The following is a 15,019-nucleotide window of genomic DNA, read 5'->3' as shown; positions in this document are numbered from 1 at the left end:
GTATGGTCAGTGACCACCATCGCACGCATGACTGGAGTGCCAGTCAAACGAGGACTCAGCAGGGTGGTCCATTCCAAAAATCCCTGAGGTGGGTGAAGCTCCACACCGCACCATACCTAACTATGGGAGGCAGTAAAGAGGAGGTATGTTTTAAGTCTAGACTTGAAAATAGGGAGGGTGTCTGCTAGTTGAATTGAGGAAGGGAGATTATTCCAGAGGAGGGGTGCGTGATAGCTGAAAGCTCTGCCTCCTACTGTAGTTTTTGAGATTCTTGGAATTACAAGAAGGCCAGTATTCTGTGATCGTAGCGGTCTGGGTGGGTTATATGGGACTAGAAGATCTTTATTATATTCTGGTGCCTGGCCATTAATGGCTTTGTATGTTAGAAGTAATATTTTGAAGTCAATGGCTGCGACTTTTAACAGGCAGCCAGTGTAGGGATGCCAGGATAGGGGTTCATATTTTTTAGTTCTAGTGAGTGTGCGAGCAGCTGCATTTTGTATAAGCTGTAAGCTCTTTAGACAGGTGTTATTGCAGCTAGCATATAGAGCATTGCAATAATCAGTCCTTGAGGTGACAAAAGCATGGATTAATTTCTCAGCGTCTGGTAAGGATAAGGACTTCCTTATCTTTGAAATGTTCCTTAGATGGTAAAATGAAGTTTTGGTAATCTGTTTTATGTGATTATTTAGTGATAGGTCTTGGTCAATTGTAACTCCTAGATTTTTAACACTTAACACTTGAATGAGGATAGTCGAAGATCACTAAATGTAGCCTGTGATGAGGATAGGATATCCCTCATCTTTTTAGGACCTAAAAACATGACTTCTGTTTTATTGGAGTTCAAAAGCAGGAAATTATTTGTCATCCATGTCTTTATGTCTTATACATGTGTCAAGTTTGGCTAATGGAGTTAATTCATCAGGTTTTATAGAAAGGTATACAGTAGTTGTGTATCGTCTGCATAAGAATGAAATTTAATGCCATGTTTCCTAATTTCAGAGCCTAGGGGAAGCATATAAAGAGAAAATAACAGGGGCCCTAGTAATGAGCCTTGAGGCACCCCATATTTTACCATAGTCTGGGTAGATGGTTTATTGTAAACCTGTACAAATTGTCTGCGGTTAGAAAGGTATGATCTAAACCAAGCGAGTGCTACCAAATGTTCAAACCTGTGAAGTAATATGTCATGGTCTATGGTGTCAAAGGCAGCACTGAGGTCCAGGAGGACCAATATTGATATATGTCCATTATCGCCAGCAATGAGGAGGTCATTAAAAACTTTAACTAAGGCTGATTCAGTACTGTGGTGAGCTCTGAAACCAGACTGATATAATTCTTGGATGTTATACAGTATGCAAGAAGGCACCAATTTGCTTGGACACTTTTTTTTCTAGTATTTTGATATAAAAGGGAGATTAGATATAGGCCTATTGGCCAGGTTGTTAGGGTCAAGGCTAGGTTTTTTGAGGGATGGCTTAATAACAGATAACTTAAACGACTGTGGTACATGCCCTGATAGCAGTGAATTATTTATAATCTGGAGCAAAGCATTATACAAGAAAGAGAGAACAGTCTTCAGAAAATGGGTAGGAATAGGATCTAGTAGACTAGTTGTAGATTTTGATGAGGAAATTGTGGAAGTGAGATCTAATATGTCGATAGGTGTAAATGAGTTCAATGTTGTTTGAGGTCTCATCTGTGATTCAATTATGTTTTCGCTATCGTTCAGCAATGGAGTATGAATATTTGGTGAGACTGATTGGTTATTAATCTGGTGTAAATTTGTCTGGTAACCTTTATATCTCTCATCAGCAGCCAACAGCAATGTCATCAATGGGGCATCTATGAATGTATCGCTCAGATTATCATGGAGAGAGATCAAGCTAAATCTTCTGGAGATTACAATCACAATCTGTCTAATTATGTGTTGGCTGTCTTATTAAAGAGAAGACAACATAGACATGGTAATTCTGTTTCCTTGTGTTCCTTGAGATCATACATGAGGGCGGGGGGGGGGGGGTGTTCTGGAGTGAAAACATTATTTTCAATTTTAGATAACCGGTTAATAACGGTATTTATCATTCTGATTAACCTTTGTTTGAATATTATTCAAAAGTCCATAGCCTTGGAAAGTGACCTGCCCACACAGTGTTCCCCAGACCCCTTATAGGATGAATTTAGTCAGATGTTATGAATCCGTGTCTCTCCTGTATAATAGGCTAGAACTACAAGTTGATAAAAAAGGATTTTCATATCCAACACTATCTAACTGCCTTTTCCAAGTATGTATCCTAAATTACTGAAACATTTTTTGAAATAACATAGGCTACCAGAGACACTAGGAAAATATTTATAGGCCTGTCATGCAGTTGGTAGCACCACACATGTTAGTCTATACAAGGCTTAAAGCAAGGACATTTTCTGTCCCTGAAGTTAGGCTATCAGACATTTGTTTAAGATTTAATATTATATATAGGCTTACTTGCCTACTTTCAAATCTCGCCCCACACCTGAATTCAAGCACAGTGATTTTAACAGTTAGCCTTTATATTGAATGTGCTTTGATTTAAGCTTTAACGCTTTTGGGCAAAAAAGAAAGTCTAGTATTGTGCATAGATCAATTTGTAAAGACAATGTCATTTTTAAAGGAACATTATTAATCGTTCTTCTATAATGTTCTAACCGGTTACCATTTAGAGGAGAGGAACACTGGAACAGGAACGAAAAAATAATGTTTTTGCTCAGAGCGAACCGAAATGAAAATCATTCTGTTTTCAGTCCCTGATCCTCAAACCCTTCTGACCATTTCAGGTACATTTTTAGCATTTTTGAGTACCGGTATTCCAGTCTGGAGAAACTTTACATCAAGTGTGCACCTGTTATTTATTCTGTTGCTGTTGGCCGGTTGCTATGTATAAATACGTCAACAACACACCTCTTTATACAGACAGGACTCGATCCCCAGACATGAACTACGCCAAACTATCTTGCTCCGCCTATGTATAATCTTTGGTAGAATTTCCTATTAGAATGTCCATTTAAATTAACAAATGAAATACAAAGCAAGCTTTTCAAGACTCCAGGTTGTTGTCTAATGTCTACAGATTGTGTGTCATTCTCCAAACAGTGAAATATAACAAAACAACTATTTTAGTAGGCCCAGTATTATAATGAGTTATTTGTCAGTGTTGCCACAGTTTGCTTGTTTGGAAGGCTTCCTGTGACATGTTGCTAGGGTAACAGGTTTGGTAATGGTGATTTCCCAATCCCATCCCATCTCTCCCACTCACCTCCTGACACTTTCCAATGTCCTATCCAAATAAAGCCAATATATACAGTTGGCCTAGCCTATATATGAAGGGTTCAGATGCAAAACCCACTTTTCTTTTAAATGAGTTTTTTTTTTTATAAGGCACCAATAGGATTTTGCCTACAAATCGATATTTCAGACCAGGAAGAGAGTAGTATTTAGCGGGTTTTGAAGTGAAATTATTTTATTAATGTATAGGTTAATTGCATATATATATATATATATATATATATATATATATATATATATATATATATATTCCTGTCTATTCACCCTGTCTAGTTTTGACTAGACAGGGTGAATAGACAGGAACTGTCTACCAGCAGTGCACTACCAGCAGACCAGTATCAGTAGATCTAAGAGACCTATAGTAGGTTTATATTGTGAAAACATGTCTGCAATATATTTTGGTTTTGGGCCCTGGCCGTTTGGTGTCTTATAGACAATGAGTAGCAGTTTAAATTCAATTCTAAACATAACTGGGAGCCAGTGCAAAGACCTGAGGATTGGGGCGATGTGATCTCTTTTCTTTGTTTTGGTTCTGGCTGCTGTTTGCATTAGTTGGAGCTGTCTGATGGACTTTTGGGGGACGCCAGTGAGGAGAACATTGCAATAATCAACCCTGCAGGATATGAAGACATGAAGGTATGATGAAGGACTGTTTTTTCTAAATCCTGCTTAGACAACATCTCTCTTCATGGCTATATTTCTAAGGTGCCAAAATGCTAATTTAGTTATTGTTTTGATGTGCTCATTGAAACTAAGATCTCTATCCATTGTTACACTAAGGTTTTTGACACAGGTTCTGGTTTGAAGTGACTCCAAGTAGGTGTTGAGTTTCAATCTTCCCTCTTTAGTCCCAAACAGAACTATGTCAGTCTTGGGAGGTTTGAAATAGGCCTGTAATTTTAAGTATAGATGAATCCAGGTATCTTTCTTTTTTAAGAGTTTGATAACTGCAGTCTTAAGTACTACTGGGAAAAAGCCTGAGGTAAGAGAACCATTCACAAATTGCAAAAGCTCAAATGGCAAACAGCTGAAAACACTTTTAAAGAAGCTTGTAGGCTGAGCAGACAGCAGGTAGATGAGTTAAGTTGTATACTGTATGGTTTGAGTAGTTTGTACACAATGCATATTTGTAATTCTAATAATTTTATCCAGCCCACTCTAAATGAACATCGTCATTTGTGAAAGCTGTGCCATCAATATTGCTCAGTGCTTTGTTTGCAGACATTTGACTTGCATCGGGCCTCTCAAAAGTGCAAAAGCTAAACTGAGCTGATGTGGGCGGTGGACGTTGCCATTTTCCTCCCTGGCCCTCTTTGCACAGTGGCCAGGCAGGCGTGCTCTTGGCCCGTTGTGTACGCCACAACGGGAACCCTTCGAGCATGGCTGCCCACTCACTGTGCCCGCTGCACTGGCTGGTGCTCAGCCCATGTCATTCTGGTACGCTGTGCACGTCAGTCCCCTCCAGCAGGGAACTCTATTTGGGTCACAGGGGAGTCAGTGGGCCACAGCGCAGCACATAGCTGGCTGTCCAATCAATCACAATAATTCCTCCGCTGCGATCTACAGGAAGTAGTTCGGTACATCTGATGTCCACTGGCTGTTCTCTTTGAGGTTCTCCCTTTCAACTATTGACTGGCTTATTATTAAAGCAGTGGTGCAATATAAAGAGCAAATAAGACAAATGTTTGATTTTATTATCTCAGTTTTCATAAATGCTCTGTGTGTGACATGCTTTGATTTATATGATCTATAAAATTAAAAATAGAGTGACGCCTACACTGGTGCTGGTGAATTCATTATTAGCTTTTGCCAAATCGCTGATTCGACTGCTGCCTTATTCCTTCATGGCTTTTGTTAAGTGGTGGCAATATTAAGAGATGCATGCCTAAATTCTCTGACTTAAATTCCAAGTTAAATCCTAATCCTGATCTATGCACATATGTGCATAGAGGCATGTCTAATAGACCATGACATTGTTTGGACGGACAGTCAGTCAGTTCCATTTAGACTGAAAATGAAAATGTGGTGACATACCATGGCAAACCTGCTGAGTTATACTCTACACTCATGTTTGCTGTATAGCTGTATTTAGACAGATTATGTCCCCTCACATTAGTTTACGCTGGATTTACTGTTTCTATGTGAATGCTTCAGAAAAGCTTATTAGTCACAGAGCAGTGACAAAAAGATTTGTTAAAAAATCTGCTGCTTGCTACTAGCAAGATTGTTAGGGAAAACATATGGTGGTGGAGGAATAATGGTATAATGGTTGTTTTTCAGGGGTCATGCTTGAGTTAGTGAAGGGGAAATCATGATGCTTTAGTACAGTAGTGGAGGAAGAACTCAAACTCAGCACTGAAGTAAAAGTAAACTACAGTGCTGGCCAAAAGTATTGGCACCCATGCTAAAGTTGACTGAAAAGAGGAATATAAAATCATCTTTTGGAAATTGATCTTAATGCCTTAAGTGAAAAATGAGGACATATCTAACCTTTAAGGACACCAATTTTCTTAGTGAATGAATAATGTATCATAAATAAATAAAAGTTCTTCCTTAAAATACAGGGGTCATAAGTATTGGCACCCCTATGTTAAATTCCCATAGAGACAGGCAGATTTTTATTTTTAAAGGCCAGTTATTTCATGGATCCAGAATACTGTGCATCCTGATAAAGTTACCTTGGCCTTTGGAATTAAAATAGCCCCACATCATCACATACCCTTCACCATACCTAGAGATTGGCATGGGTGTTATTTCAGTTAGCCTATTAGCTGGTTTGATTTGCATTGAGCTCAATGAGCATCAAACCAGCTAATAGGCTAACTGAAATAACACCCACACATAATACAAATGCCTGTGTGTAAACGTGAGAAAAAGATTTAGTCGCACAGATGTGATTAACTTATATCAGCAATAATATTAGCCTATGAAAAAAAATCCACATTGAAAGGAATTGGCACCAATATAACATAAGAAGTCTAGAACTACACTTCTTAAACACCACTCAAATATTTCAAAACGATTTCAACACATCACACTACAATGATTGAGGCGAGATGCCATGCAGTTATCAAACGCACTATGAGACATTATCAGGATCAGTTTACATCCTGCATACAGCACAGTGGCAGGCTAACGAAACGCTACAGATTGTTGCAAACGTGTGTATAATGGCAGAGCCAGCGAAGAAGCAGCGAAAACCCTTGACGGAAGATGCAAAGAAAAGGAAAAGAGCTTCAGACCGAGCGAGGGGGAGTTTAGTAGAGAAAAAGCATCAAGCTTGCCTGGTGTCCCTTTAATGTATATATTTTGTGATCTTAATGTGTAACAGAATGCAAAGTAGAAATGTAGTGGAGTAAAAGTAAAACATATCCACTATTAATTCTACTTAAGTAAAGTACAGATGCCTGAAATGTTTTGTACTTTGCTACATTCCATAGGCTACAAGGGGACTCGCTGTTGCCACAGCAACAAAGGTCATTAAGACCACTTATCACCATTTTATTCAGCATGCATTTTAAGACCCCAGCTTTGTGGTGTTAAATTAACAAATAACATGGTCTAGGCAAAAAAACCAACTGGACCTCTGTAAACAAAGTCTGAGCCATGGAGTGCCTAGTGTTCCATAATGAAACAAAATGAAAAATGACTTTCCTGGACAGTTGTTAAACTCACTGAAACAGAGCAAAGGCCAGGGCAAACATCAGAGATCAGGTCAAAAGTCAATGGGACCATGGCTGTAGGTTCTCACTGCTGCAAGGTGTTAATCCTGTTCAGCTGAGGAAAGCCCACGGGTACTCTGTTCTCAGCACTCATTAAAAGAGCTAAATCTCTCTCTCTCTCTCTCTCAGCTGGATAATTGTACACTCCACTAATGCACTCCCATGAAAAAAAAAACCCAACAACTCTGTACTAGTTCGGTTCAAGGATGCATTAGAGCAGTTATTAATTTAAGTAGCCCAGGGAGGGGAAGGAACGGAGTTAAAAATTGTGAAGTAGTGCAATTGATTCAAATTCTTTATCACCAGCAGTGTGCAAAAGACATCTGTTGTGTAAATAAATAAATAAAACACACACATACATAGTTAGATATAGTCTTTGTACAGTATTTGCTAAAAGGATAAACACAGTAAAAATGCAATAACACAACCTAGTGTATCTCATACAGTATGATTAATGTTTCATATCATTTGTTTGTTTAGATTATTATGATACTTGCCTTGGCTGTCATTTTGGTTATGTAAAAGTCAACAGTGACTGTCTTTGAATTTCAGAGCCTTCTCAAGCTCTCATGCAAAATATATGACAGAAAGATCATAATGGGTAAACATTAAATTAATTTAAAAAAACAAAAACAAAGAGAACGGAAAGCTAACTCTGTCAAAAGAAAACACAGTTCTCTTTAATATGTTCATTATCATGTCAACATCAGAGGAGTTTACCATAAACCCTATGAGTGTACAACCAACTGAGTGAAAATCTTCTTGCATGCCGTAAACATACTTTGTTAACAACGTTTTACAATATACAATCAAGAGAATGATCATCATAGATTTTTCAGGTTTATTCAAAAAAAGGGGCCATAAAAAGAGGCCATAAAAAACATTCCCAGCTGTGCTTGTGTTGCCAAAGTTTTCATGTTTTGTTTTTCTCAGTTGGTTGTAAGTGAAAGCTCTGGCTAGTTTCTTTCAGGTGATTTCCTGCATTTTTCTTCAGAATCTAAAAGTCCACACTTGGAATCTTTTGACATGGATATCATTGACCATATAAAACATAGGAGACAAGTTGTTTTGATCAGAAAGTAAGGGCTTACTATTGCATCAACATGACTCATATTTATTGTTTGGAAAATGATTGTAAAGAATGATTGTAGAAATATACCAAGACTACTGAGTAAAACTGCAACATGATACTGTGTTTCTGCTAAGAAAGCTTTGTTTCATTATCACAGAGTCAATTTCACCCACTAACAACATGCACCATCCAGTTCTGTGCAATAAAATGGATATAGTGAGCTGTCATGAGTGTATGTATTTTATAGCACAGTTGCCACTGAGGTTGTTTCAGTGATCTATTGCGAAGTTAACTAGAAATGTAATGCCAAAGGAATTACAATAGTGGATGGAAAGCTGCTGGGTTAATGTTGGCGGGGAGATTCCTGGAAAAAAAAAAACATTGAATCCCTTAATCTTTGAGTTCATACAAACCCTCGTACCAAAAAACCTTGTGTGTCAGGCATTCTTGAGATATCACACTCAAGGTGGGTTTGACATTTGACTTCATCATTGAGTCCATACAAATGTTCACACCAAATTTGAAGCATGTGTGTCAAGCCGTTCTGATGTTGTGACATAAGCACGAAAGCTGGCCTTTGGAAAATGTAGTTCAGAGAAAGCCTAATTGTATGCAATGCAATAGGCTACCTGCTAAATGGGGCTTTCAGTTGGTGTTGATAACTGCTCATTCTGCACCCAGATAACAATTAGTCATTGAATCTATGTTAAATCAACGTTACTTGTTGCACTGCAACATTGATTCTACATCACTTTTGCACCCTTGAAGCTAGCTAGCGAAGCGGTCATATAATGATTGTCAAAGTTTTCTTTTTTTTCCCTGTCATCTACTTCCTGAAATGTTGGTCAACGGTACGTCAGGTACGTTAATCTTATAATATCAATAAGGACCTAGGTACAATAATGTTACCGTTAGCGTTGGTTGAGTGATGGAGGCCAATTTGATTGCATTTGTAGAAAACTATAAATGCGGTTATCAGTAGCGTGCGGTGACCATACATTTTGGTAGGGCAGAAAGTCTGACTTTTTTTAAATAGCCTATCATTTTGGGCTACATTAAAATTACATATTTTAAAGGATTTTGCTGTATGCTTAAATCATGTCACAGTCAGAATTGTAGATCAGTAACCCATCAGTTAAGTTTGCACCGTTCTCATCACGTTAAACCAGCGAAGCATTAACAAAAAAAAAAATTTGTGTTCTGTCTGGCCTGCTAACTATCTATCTAACGTATCTTCTAATTTCAACCTCTCAAATTGTTTTTTTTTAGCAGAAGCTCAACACGGTTAACAGGTGCAACACTACTCGCCATTTCTGCATCTTGAAATGAAACGATAGGCCTAATTTATAACTGGCGGAATAATTTAAGCAGTTCTAGAATATGACCATGGGGCAGACTACTTTACGACCATACAGGCGTCTTTTAGCGTGGATTGCAATCCTTATTGAAGCCGCCAAGGTTATGCGATAAATTATTGAGGAATGCGATCGTCAAGGTGCCCTGCCCCAACATTGCATGACACATTAAACTCAACGAGAATCGCCACAATTATCCAGAAGTTGATGTCAATAGACCAAAAATAGTTGGAAAGCCTACAGAAACTATAGATAATGAATGTGACAATCACATTACTTGACGTGGAGCAATGATTTACTGAGGAACTATTTTTTGAAGAAGATGCTTCAGGTAGTTCGCTGCCCCACCTGCCCAAATTGATAGCAGCACTGTAATTGTATCTTTCGACTGTCATTTGTTGCACGTGATACAAAAATCATTCTGTGCAATGGAAGATTTACTAACGTTACACCGGTCTGATACAGTTTTGCCTATACATGCGTAAGACTGAGACGCCTGTTTATTTGTGCAGGGTGTGAGAGGGGAATCGATGTGCTTTGATTCCAGCTTGGTAGTTGTAGTCTGTGAGATTAAAAAGCACGTGTGTGTGAAGTATCCAACAATGACACCTTCATTTCATTATGGCTGCTTTAGCAACACACCTTAAGCTACTGTGTAGTGGGTCCCATTTAGAAGTGGCTACTTCATTCGCGCTTTCCTTGACTCATGGAGCTGCGTGAATTTTATTACAACTTTTCGCACGATTTGGCAGTTTAAGTCCGCTTGATACTGTAAGGCGTAAGCCATTGGTTTCCAAAGGAGATTTTATTTGTGTCGCCAGCATAGCCTATTGAGGCCTTATAGGCCTACCTGTAGCTTAGGGAAGCTAACAGCTTTCTATTAGGATCTAGTTTGTTAGTTACAGTTTTGTCATAACTCCCTGATGCATTTTTGCATTTAGAATAGCCAGAGCGTGGATATCTCAATCGGAAAATTAAACAATATCGGGCGCCTATGGACTAGGCTGGGTGAACCCATCCTGATCTGCCCGCTATTTATTTTTTGATTTCTTAAAAGATTGAGCTTGGTCTGGTGAAAGCCAGACAAGCCATGGACCTCAGTTACACAATGCAAGGGAACATGAATCAGCCTATATTTGCACGAACAACGACGGACAACAGCTCTTCAACTTTGGCCCGTTAAATATGAACAGTCTAGTGACGCATTTCATCGAAATAGTTAAATCCAGGAAAAACAGTGGGTTGTTGGACAGACGAAGGCAATCCTCGTTTTTAAGACCAGCCAGGATGAATTAGGAGAGCCAATGAAGTTATACCAGTGTGGATGATTATAGCACTCTCGCCAGCATCAGCGTCGCTTGTTGCTGCAAACCAGTGTAGATTCACTACTCGCTATTATGCGAGCAAAGTAGACTTGAAACTGCGTGTACCATTTACTGGTCACCATACGCACAGACACCAGGCCGAGGTTCTCCTGTTTGCACAGCTTATTCCACAAGGCTCCCTCTTCAACGCACACCGCACTACTGTTCTCCTGTCCGCATCTCACTACACATTTAAAAGGAAGCGCTACTTGTGCCATCTGATCCAAATAATCAGCGGCAGTGGGACGGTCTTCAAGCTGCGCTTCCTGTCTCAACCACCCTACCCGCTACACATAGATACTCCATTCGAATAGAAAATACAAATTAATTGTAACTTACATTGGGTAGGAAAACATCCGTTTCGTCGTAGTTTACAGGATGTGTAGGAGTAGTTTAGAGAGCACCTGATTGTATGCAGCTGGACCCGCACCTGATTACTTTACGACCCTTCTAAATGAGTCCCCTTTGTGATGTCATACAGAGAAAAATACGTTTTTAAAAAATCTGAAATGATAACTCTCTTGTCCAACTCAAGACCTACACAACGGTTATTTCAACATGTCTGTACGTTAAACGGTTAGAGCCGCAATCATTCTTGAAAAGGTAAAAAGAAAAGGTTATAATAATAAAAAGAAGAAACCAGGAGATTTCAATATAGTGGATTCCGCATAATGCACATAATGAGTGCATGACATATAGGGTAATATCTTGGTTTATAGTCTCCCACATAGTATATGCCCTAACATAGCAATGCAATTAGTGCCCATGGATAGGAAAGACATATTGGGATTTCCATATCAATATTATATGCCATTGAGTTTGAGTATTGACTAGGTTTTCTTTGGAAAATTAAATCATCTCATTCTCATACTTTACTGGAGAGTTTACTGGGAGTCGACAAATGCACCTTTTATAGATTTAGCTCTATGTCCTCATGCCTCAGGCTTTGCTGTACATTTCAGGAAGGAAGGAAGGAAGGAAAGAACTCTGCAGGGACTCTTTTTTCATTATTCACTTATTATGACCGCCGCGCAGCAAAGTCAGATTTTGTTTTTCTCGCATGAGCAATTTTCCGTAAAGGATTCCCGGGACACTGAAAGACCAGGGTGCACGAAACTTGGTGGGCATGTAGCCCCACAAGGATAGCATGGAATCATTGTTTTTCGTTTTGATCTGTAGCCCCCCCGCTGGACTGGACCCCCTGAAAGGAGGGTAGGGCGGACACAGTTTTCTGTGAATATCTCGAGAACCATAGGGTTTAGGACGACCACCTTTTTTGTATGTTGATCTTAAGGGGCCATGTCAACCCATTCCATAACCACTCATTTCATGTATAGCGCCTCCTAGTTAAAAATGAAAAAGCAAAAAAATATCTCTGGCTGACATGGTCAAAACTGCTCGAAATTGAAAGTGTAGGATCATTATGACACCCTCTGAATGCATGCCTTTCGTTCATGGGGGGCCATACAATAAATTAATTTATGTGTACATTTAGTGGCTGTACACCAACAGAGTTTTCTGTGAATATCTTGAGAACCGTAGGGCCTAGGATGACCCAATTTTTTGCGTATGTTTGCCTCCAGGGGCCATGTTAACCTATTCCACATGCACACATGTGCATAAACAGATACACACGCACACACATACATTCACAGTAATCATACGTATGACACATACACACACAGTAGACATATGTACGCATGCATGCACATGCACACACACAGGCACACACACAAGCACATGCACGTACACACACACACACACAAACACACACACACACACACACACACACACAAACATAAACACGCACACATGCACACAATTCAAGAATTTCTCAGAATTATGAACAGGCAAGATGGGGGTGGGTTTGTATAAAATGATTTTGCATGTGAAATCTATGAACTAATCATATTTTGGTACTTGTTGTCTAGCAGATACCAGTGAGAATTGAGTGTGAATAATGCAATTCAGTGAGACAGTTAGAATCATATATGCCTTTCACCTTTTGTTTTTAGCCAGCAGCCAGACCAGCATACCCTGACATTGCTGAATTACTGAAGCTAAGCAGGCTTAGTTAGTACTTAGATAAGAAACCTCCTTGGAAGAGTAGGTTCCTGCTGGAAGTGGTGTTGGTGGCTGGCCAGTAGGTGGCACTCTTCCCTGGGACCAAAAGCCACCAAACAAATATCAATCCCAATGCCCTATTACAGTGACAGGGACACTGTACTGCAGGAGATGTTTTCCTTTGCATGAATGTTAAATTGAGGTCCTGACTCACCATGGTTGTTAAAGATCCCATGGCCCTTATCGCAAAGAGTAGGTGGTCCCCTAATAAATTCCCAACCTAGTTCATTCAATTTGGCCTTGTAATCATCCTCCCAGTGTGTAATTGGTTTATATATATATATACTTTACATTTGATGTTTGTTAACATTGTTAAATTATGGTGATTCACTAGTCCCCTACTTTTTTTTTGAAAGAAGGAACCAGTTCTGTATGCAATATTGTACACACATATTGTACATGCACACACACACGACACGCACAAACACACACACAAATACATAAACACACATACACACACACACACACATGCACCCACACATACAAACACACCTACATACACAAACACACACACAAACACACACACACAAAAACTGACATGCAGGCACACACACTCAATAAACACACACAGAAGCACACATATAGACAAAAACAACCACACACTCTGCACACAGTCAATTACAAACACAAAAAATGAACAAAGTAGGAAATGAACACAATTTCACAAACGTGACTTATTTTTGTGGAAAAAATGTGCTGGACTCGGCGGCGGTCATATTTTGTACTGCTCTGCGGTACATCTAGTTTGATTTGTATTATTACTTATTTTTTATTGAATGACATATAGGTAGAGGTTGCCAATGCATATTACATTTGTCATATGTTTTCCGTAGAAAGGCTTAACAGTTTGCTTCATCTTATTAGAGTGCATGAAAATGCACTCTACTGTTATCCGAATTATTCTTAATATTATTACAGTGCATGAAAATGCACTGTACTGTTCTTCCTAGGCTTCTTATTCTTATGCTTATTAGAGTGCACTCTACTGTTATCCGATTTATTCTTATTACAGTGCATGAAAATGCACTGTACTGTTATTCCAAGGCTTTTTCTTCATCTGATTATTACAGTGCATGAAAATGCACTGTACTGTTATTCCAAGGCTTTTTCTTCATCTGATTATTACAGTGCATGAAAATGCACTGTACTGTTCTTCCTAGGCTTCTTATTACAGTGCATGAAAATGCACTGTACTGTTATTCCAAGGCTTTTTCTTCTTCTTCTGATTATTCTTCTTCTTCTAACACATTTAATGCAGCTTCAACCGTTTAACGTAGAAACTTCATTCAAACTGCGTTGCATAGGTCTTACTTAGGACATGGGGGCTTTGTATTTTTCATCTTTGTAACTTTTATACTTTTTAAACTATTCATTAAAAACTACTCAAAATTTCCCCATAGACTTAACATGGGCTGATGACATCACAATAGAGCCGTTAAGCAATTAGAATCCTATGGCAGGTGTTCGGGCCACCTGCATCAACTGCCAGTCTCAGGCTTTAAGCATACAAACTGGCCCTATTAAGACTACACATCCTGTTCAACTGCTTCCTCTGCCAAAAACTGTTTCAAAATAAAAGTCCTCACTGCAATATTTCACTATTAAACAAGCCTTTAAACTACTGAACTTTTTAACTGTTCAGCCATTGTAACTGTTACTTGTCATCAACTATGACTCCTACCCACTGTAGCTAGTTAGCTAAGTAACATCAGAGAGGGTTCAAGCGGAGCGAGAGGCGCAAACGTTCGACAATTTCCGCGTTCGATTATTGCAAGGGGGAGGGGGGGAAATCCCCCTTTATGCAGACCAGAGTAAGCCCTTGCTGCACTAATGTCAATGGAGACTTGTGGAATTTTACCAATAAATTGGTCATTTTGTCTTTCTGGATTTGTTGAGGGTTTTTTGGAAAATTGTGTCATAATCTGTAAGTGTTTGGGATCATTTCAAGCCTAATAGTGTGATTTTTTAGTGTTCGGATTTGTAATAAAATAACTTAATATTAGACCATGCTGCTGCCAGTTACTGTCCGGTTGTTAGCATGCTAGCTAGCCTCTTAGCTA

The sequence above is a fragment of the Alosa sapidissima genome, chromosome 8, assembly GCF_018492685.1.
Source record: "Alosa sapidissima isolate fAloSap1 chromosome 8, fAloSap1.pri, whole genome shotgun sequence".
NCBI classification, from domain to species: domain Eukaryota; kingdom Metazoa; phylum Chordata; class Actinopteri; order Clupeiformes; family Clupeidae; genus Alosa; species Alosa sapidissima.
This window is presented reverse-complemented; position numbering follows the sequence as displayed.